This window comes from Anarhichas minor, unplaced genomic scaffold, assembly GCF_050575085.1.
Source record: "Anarhichas minor isolate MPS153535 unplaced genomic scaffold, ASM5057508v1 ptg000004l, whole genome shotgun sequence".
Taxonomy (NCBI): Eukaryota; Metazoa; Chordata; class Actinopteri; order Perciformes; family Anarhichadidae; genus Anarhichas; species Anarhichas minor.
Window position 1 is genome coordinate 15,332,907 of NW_027466450.1, and position 7,120 is coordinate 15,340,026.

Sequence of the window (7,120 nt, forward strand, 5' to 3'; positions counted from 1 at the left end):
CTGTGAGGTCTCTGGATCAGAGCATCACTTGGTTTATAGAATTACATTACTGTGAGGAAGTTGGCTAAAAGCCTGGAATGTAAATGGAAAAGCGATCGTAATGATAATATAATAGAATGTGACAGAAGGTGCCGCTGACTCCTCTTCCTCTTCATCCTCCTGATGATGAGCAGGCTTCTCTTTGGCTCGGCGTGTTGGTAATTATCTGATTATTTCTGCAGAGCGCTGCCAGAGGCTGCGTTGCATTTCCACAGTTTATTGAGATAAGTCGGGACTCGGCGTGCAAGCTTAGCAGATTGGGCTGCAGCTCTGCTGGACGATGACCAGGAAGAGAAGCAGCACCAACAGACATCTCCCACTGCAGGACGAGAGCTGCCACACCGGAGGAGACGACACCGAGGTAAGAGCACAACGCATGTGAACACTCGGTCATTTTAAACCTCTGATAGCTCAACTATGAGAAGCATCAGTGTGTGTGTCAGAGTTAGCAATCGTGATAAAATGTCAGGATGAATATCCTGAGGTGCACCGTCTTCTTTTGAGTGGGTCAGCAGTTTTCCAAGTATTGTATCTTTAAGAAGTCTGATCATTTGTATGTTGATGCTGATTTAGAAAATGTCTCAGCGGAAGTTAGTTAATTGTCTTGAGCTATCAACACTTATTGTAAATTGAAAGCGTGTAAATTTGCATCTACCGGTACCTTATAGTAAACAGAGTGATCTGTCTTTTTCTGCCTTATTGCTGTAATAAATAACTTCATGAAGTATGAACTATGTAAACAAGTTAGTGAGATTTTCTCCTCGTCAGCGCAGACCTTTACAGTATTTTACTTGATTGAAGAACAAGAGATTTAAAGCTTGAATATGCGACTTGTAATCTGTGTTTATTGCGAGAGAGCTGACACTGCACTCTGAGAGGAAAGGGTTAAAGATCAAGGGTTTCAGGGGCCTTATTTATCAAAGCAAGGTCTGAATCTGTCTGAGAGAACTCCCCATTACACAGAACAAGTGGTGACTTATCGAGCGTGCATGAATCCACCTGCTCTACATCCACCTGCTTCTCCTCTACCAGTAGGGTTGTTTGTTTGTTTGTATTGTCAGAAGTGGTGATAAATGAATCTATTGAATCTGATTCAACGTGTTGAAGTGATGGTTTATCAACGAGGCCTCAGATCAGATCTTTTGACAAAATATAATATTTGAAAAGAGCAAACCTAAATTAACACATTAAGTTTCCATTTTTTCATCGTTATGTAAAGTTTAGTTTAGATTTTTAACATTCTGTCGTTGCAGGAAGTGAGGAGATGCTGACTCAGCTGGTTTTGGGGTGGACTGCCTTGCTCAGCGGCCTGCAGCCGGCTGTTGCCTTAAGTGAGTACAAACATGAGCCAGAGGCAACTAGACCTTAAGATCAATCCATGGATGGATTACCTGGCACAGGCCCAGGGGCCCAAAGTGTCAGGCCCCCCCCCCCCCCATGCCTTCACCTACTAAATGCCACTCAAAGAGACATGTACCAAACAGGAAGAGACATAAAATGACTACAAAGAGACACAAATGGACTACAAAGAGCTCATAAAAAATACTACAAAAGAGATGCAGAACAGCTGCAAAGAGACTCACGAGGACCATAAAAAGGGTCAAAACAACCACAAACAGACTCAAAGCAGCGACAAAGAGATGCAGAAAGACTAGAAAGAGGCAAAACACCCACAGACAAAACGTTACTACAAAAAGACACAAAATGTCCACAAGAGACACTAAGCAACAAAAAGAAGCTAAACTTCTATAAACTATAAAGTCTGTGTGTTTTGTTCCTATCTAGGAGAGGTGGTGGGGCCTTCTGCATGTCTTGCATGTGTCTTTATCTTCCCATGGATCAAACCAGTTGCCACTTTACAAATTGGAAAATACTCACACGGGACACAAACTGTATGTCGTCATTGTGGAGCAGATTGACAGCAACTAACATGACTTCAGTTAACAGGAACATTGAGTGTTCACTTCAGACGTACAGAACATTACGTCTGTCTGTCTGTCTGTCTGTCTGTCTGTCTGTCTCTCTCTCTGTGCAGGATTTCTGTCGAGCAGAGACAGCAGGTGGTCTGCTCCGAAATGTGAAGTCTTCTTCCCTCCTCCACCTCCGCCGCCTGTGTTTCCTACAGTCAGACGGAAAGCAGAGCTGATGGTGATGACACACACACACACACACACACACACACAGACACACACACACACACACATACATTACTGTATCAAGAGTGCATTCAAGTTGAGCTCAGTTAAAGCCCCTGCATGTAGACTCAATCAGTGTTTTTCTTTATAATAGGAAGGACCAGTGCTGCACTCTTCAGATCCTCCACATGGGGGCTTCAAATGTTAAGTGTATTAACAAACATATTCTGAATGCGACACTAAATCATGCTGATTTGCATTGAACTCCTCAGGTTGACGTGACGGAACACATCACAGGAGCCAAAGGGGAAAAGGTATGTCACACCTCGGTTATGAATTATCCTTCTTTATAAGACCACAAACCAAGAAATGTGTTATTAAATAAACTGTGTGTGATGTAAAGCAGTAGGCTACTCTTTTTATTATTAGCACTATGCAGCCAACATTAATAGTGTTTGTGTTTAAAGGGCTGCAGAGGACCCAGAGGACCCAAGGTACAGTGTAACACACACACACACACACACACACACACACACACACACACACACACACTTAACCCCATCTTTCTGCATGTGTAAGCATTCAGCTCCTCACGCTGTTTCAAACAGCTGTGTGTGTGTTTTAGGGGCCACCTGGTGTGACGGGTCCAGAGGCAGAACCTGGAGCACAAGGACCCATGGGACAGCCTGGTCAAAAGGTCACAGAAAGACTACTCGTGTGTTATCAGAGTATTAGTGTTGAAGGTTCACCAAAGGAGTTGTTGATTGGGTTTTAAAGTGTGTAGCAAAGCAATGTGTAAATACATTAATTGACATAACGGTATGATTGGACCGTGACTCTTTATATGCTGTGTTTTGATGTTTCCACAGGGGGAGAAGGGGGGCCGAGGCTGGAGGGGCCTTTATGGAGACATAGGAACCCCCGGGATGATGAAGGTACATCGTAGCTTCATGCTGCGTTCATTCAGCTCCTGTCGACTCATAGATGATGAGAACAGTCATGTCTCCACATCAAATACTAGCTGGTTTGATGCATATCACATGACCTTATGTAGACTACATGTACATGAAGCCAGGCAGCAACAACCACTGCTACAACAGGCTGCGTGTATCATGCAGCATTCTCCTCCTCTTAAGCTATCTGCGCGATCTCTATTTTGTGATCAAGTGTGTTTTATTCGGATCATGTTGCAGTCTTGTTGTTTAAGTCATTCTATTGTTCATACTGTGGGGGCGATTGTGGCTAAGTGGATAGCAGGGCCGTCTTTCAATCAGCGGGTCGGTGGTTCGAACCCCGGCTCCAGCTCCGCTAGTTGCATGTCGATGTGTCCTTGAGCAAGACACTTAACCCCAAAATTGCTCCCGTAGCTGTGCCTACGGTGTAGAAATGTCATAGACTCTGAATTGTAAGTCGCTTTGGATAAAAGCGTCTGCTAAATGGCTGTAATGTACTGTGGGCTTATTGTTCTCTGATGTCTGGAGCACTGAACACATTTCCCTGTGTGGGATAATAAAGGTGATCTGAATCTGAAGTTAGTGGAAGACGATAGAACTAATAACACTTGTGTGTGTGTTCACAGGGCAGTAAGGGACGTAAGGGATTCAGGGTGAGTCACCGTTACGCTGCTCGTCTTCTCTTTTGGCTTTATACACTTGGAACACCGCTGGCTTTCCTAAAGAGCAACACTCATGTGATCGCCGCTTATTTCCATCCCTCCATCAGGGGGATACAGGTGTGAGAGGAAACAGAGGACCCGGTGGAGAGAAGGTGAGGGGGAAACATGCTGGAAAGGTGACATGATTGATAGGAATGATGGAAACGGTTTGTACCAGTGGGTCCGTGTGTCTCTTCAGGGCGAGCGTGGCGTCGCGGCAGCGCCAGGAGAGAAGGTAGAAGACCGGCTGACATGACTTAAGTGCAAAGAATAAAAGTGAGTCGAGAGTAAAGCTGCGGTGACGTGCTATTCTGTGCTGTGCCGTTCCAGGGCGATCCAGGCCAGTGGGGAGATGCAGGGCAGAGGGGTGAGCAAGGACCCAGAGGAGAGCCTGGAGGCAGAGGAACCCTGGTAGCTATAAAGAGTGGACGCATATACAAATAACTATATATGTATATACAGTACATATATATATATATACATGTACAACTGCCTCTGGCAGGAAACTCACAATCTAATCACATGTATTTCAGTCAGTCAGTCATTCAGTGAATAAGATAAATCACTGTGCACAGGGGTCGAAGGGTTATCGTGGACCTGCAGGAAGGCTGGGTCACCCCGGTCCCGCGGGGCTGTCCGGTCTGACTGGAGAGCCCGGTCTACCTGGACAAGGTGTGTGTGACAGCAGGAAGGTTTATGCAGTAGTGTACGGGAAGTTGACCTTTGCACCCTGATATTGATTACTAATCAGCAGTTCTGGTTTGCTTTTAAAAGAATGAAAAAGATGAAGTTAGAATCAATTAGTGAGCGGGAACATGACTTCTATTAAAAGGAGAAACCCAGAGCAACAGGATGTTGAATGTGGCATGAACATGTTAATGATCACTTGTGTTGTAGTGTACGTCCTACCAGGCCTGCTGGGAGACACAGGAAACAGAGGTCCCTCAGCCAAATGCAACTGTTCACAGGTTCAAACCCCAGAGCGGCTGCGGGACAGAGTCCAGACGGTCAGTGTCTCTCTCACACACGCACACACACACGCACACACACACACACACACACTTTGTATCTTGTGCGAACAAATTAATAAATTATAGCTTTGATATCAATAATTTGTCCTCTTTATGGCCTCTCCCCAGCTCCATAGTTAGTGACTTATTACTCCGTGCTCCACAATACTGACTGGCTCCTTCCGAATGAAATAAATAAATGCTCGTATGTTCCCTGTGTGTAACAGGCTTGTATCTGTCTGTCTCCAGATCTTCATCGCAGACGGAGAGGGACAGATGAGGAGGCTGCGGGGGGACAATGTGATGGTGCTTCGGACCGACAGAAAAGCTCTGTACATCTACTCTGAATCTCAGTGGATCAACGTGTTGGTAACTGCTGCTGGAGACGCATCTAACACACCAGCAACAAGTAGTAATGTTATAGTGGGAACCCCCCCATGAACTGGTTTGAGTAGTTAACCAATCACAGTAATGTACAAGTGAAGGTGTAGTTGTCACAATGACAGATGCAATGACTTCATTCTCTCATTAACTATTCCTCTTTCTGTTTCCATGCTGCTTCCTGTTGGGACCAGGAGGACCCCGGACACTGACCCCACTGCATTCAACACAGGCTGAAGTGCCCTCGAGCAACAACCAGCTCAGGCTGTGGTTGTACTGGGAAGCTTCCAGATGTGGATGTTAGTGAGAGCGATCAGGGTCCTGACAATCCACTCATGTTAAATAAAGGATGTTCTTTCCTCTGTACAGCTCCTCTAAGATGTATTATTATTTATTGCAATTATATATTTCAGTGAGTCTTAACTTCAGCATTTCCTCTCATGAGATTTACACACGCATGTGAATTGTTCCAGCCTGTTACCATTAAACACTCCTGATCCACAGTGTTCCTCTTCGTTTGAACTGTGTTTCATTGTAAAGTTTTCCTCTTCTGAATAGTTTTATTTAATTATTCTAGAATGCATTTTTGATTTAACGTATCTCTCTGTATATGCTGCTGCTGAAGTAATCAAGCTCCTACAGAAAGATGAATACAAATCTGATTACCAGTTACATTGATATCTGAAGCTGTAGGTTTTGGGTTTTCTCTGATTTAGTCTCCATGTTTCATAAAAAAAATCATAGTATAGTATGACATAAAAAGTATTGTATGACATGAGAAAGTCATAAAGATAATCATAGAATATGTCATAAAAGTCATAGTTTAAATAACTTTTTGACATATACCATGACTTTTTAAATATCTCTCTTTGACATAATATACAAGGAGTTTTTTATGACATAGTATACTACGATGTTTTTGATGACATACTATATTATGACATTATTAATTACCCTTTTGTAGCATATTATGTGAAGCCTTGTTTGTAACTACAATTTCCAAAACAAAGACTGTAATGTAATTAAAACAAAATCAAATACAGAATTTAAAAAGGTGCGAGACCCGAGATAGCAGCATTTCTCAACGGTTCTCAACATGGAGACGGCTGAGCCGTTGGTTTATAGCTAACAGCGCTAACAGCGCTAACAGCGCTAACAGCGCTAACAGCGCTACCAGCGCTAACAGCTGAGGGGGAACCGGAGGGTGTCTGCTACGTTACAACACACAGAGGGAGAGCGGCATTACTCCACTATATCTTTATATTGCAAATAGCTGTTTGCTACTATATTAATGTTTCAGAAAGTTAAATGCAGCTCCTTTAAAAAACATCCATCTTTGTTGTTGGCAGTTTTTCAGGCAATAACTGTTTGAAAGCCGAGTATATCACAGACTCAACTTCCCTTGTTGAAAACACGATTTAGCAAATTGAAATGGAAGGCTAATACTTTCATGTTCACCAAGAGGGGAGCATGTTGACTAGTGTGACTGTTTTGGTTTAATATTGTGTAGAGGAGGCTGTCATATCATTAGATATCAAAGTCAGTTTAAAGACCGACTGAAAATCCCATCAATCCCTGGTAACAATCACACGAGACCTGTGGAAGAAAACTCTGTAATCTTGTCTTTGGTTTGACTCATTTCTTCTTTATTTTAAATGCAACAGCAGGTTTGACACCCCAGCAGCCGTGTGCTCTGCCGGGTGTCCTTGAGCAAGATGTTTCACGACATTGATCAGTTTTAAACTGCATGTTGTTCTCGAGTGTCACTGAAATACACCATGATGTAGACTTAGTGATTATTTTCCTGCAGGGCAGTGGGCACAGGAAGTACTTCCCTCGAGTGAATTCCCCCCCCCCCCCCGAACAATATCACAAAACAGATCGGATCATAAAACCAATTG

At 43.6% G+C, this 7,120-nt stretch overlaps 1 long non-coding RNA gene across 1 annotated transcript; it reads left to right on the top strand.

The window, feature by feature from the left end:
* The first annotated feature begins 2,075 nt into the window (after positions 1-2,075).
* LOC142971109 (uncharacterized) lies at positions 2,076-2,864 on the top strand. The gene is made up of 4 exons (XR_012959334.1): positions 2,076-2,187; positions 2,447-2,488; positions 2,642-2,668; positions 2,800-2,864. It is a non-coding gene; the product is annotated as an uncharacterized LOC142971109 (long non-coding RNA).
* The last annotated feature ends 4,256 nt before the right edge of the window (positions 2,865-7,120 follow it).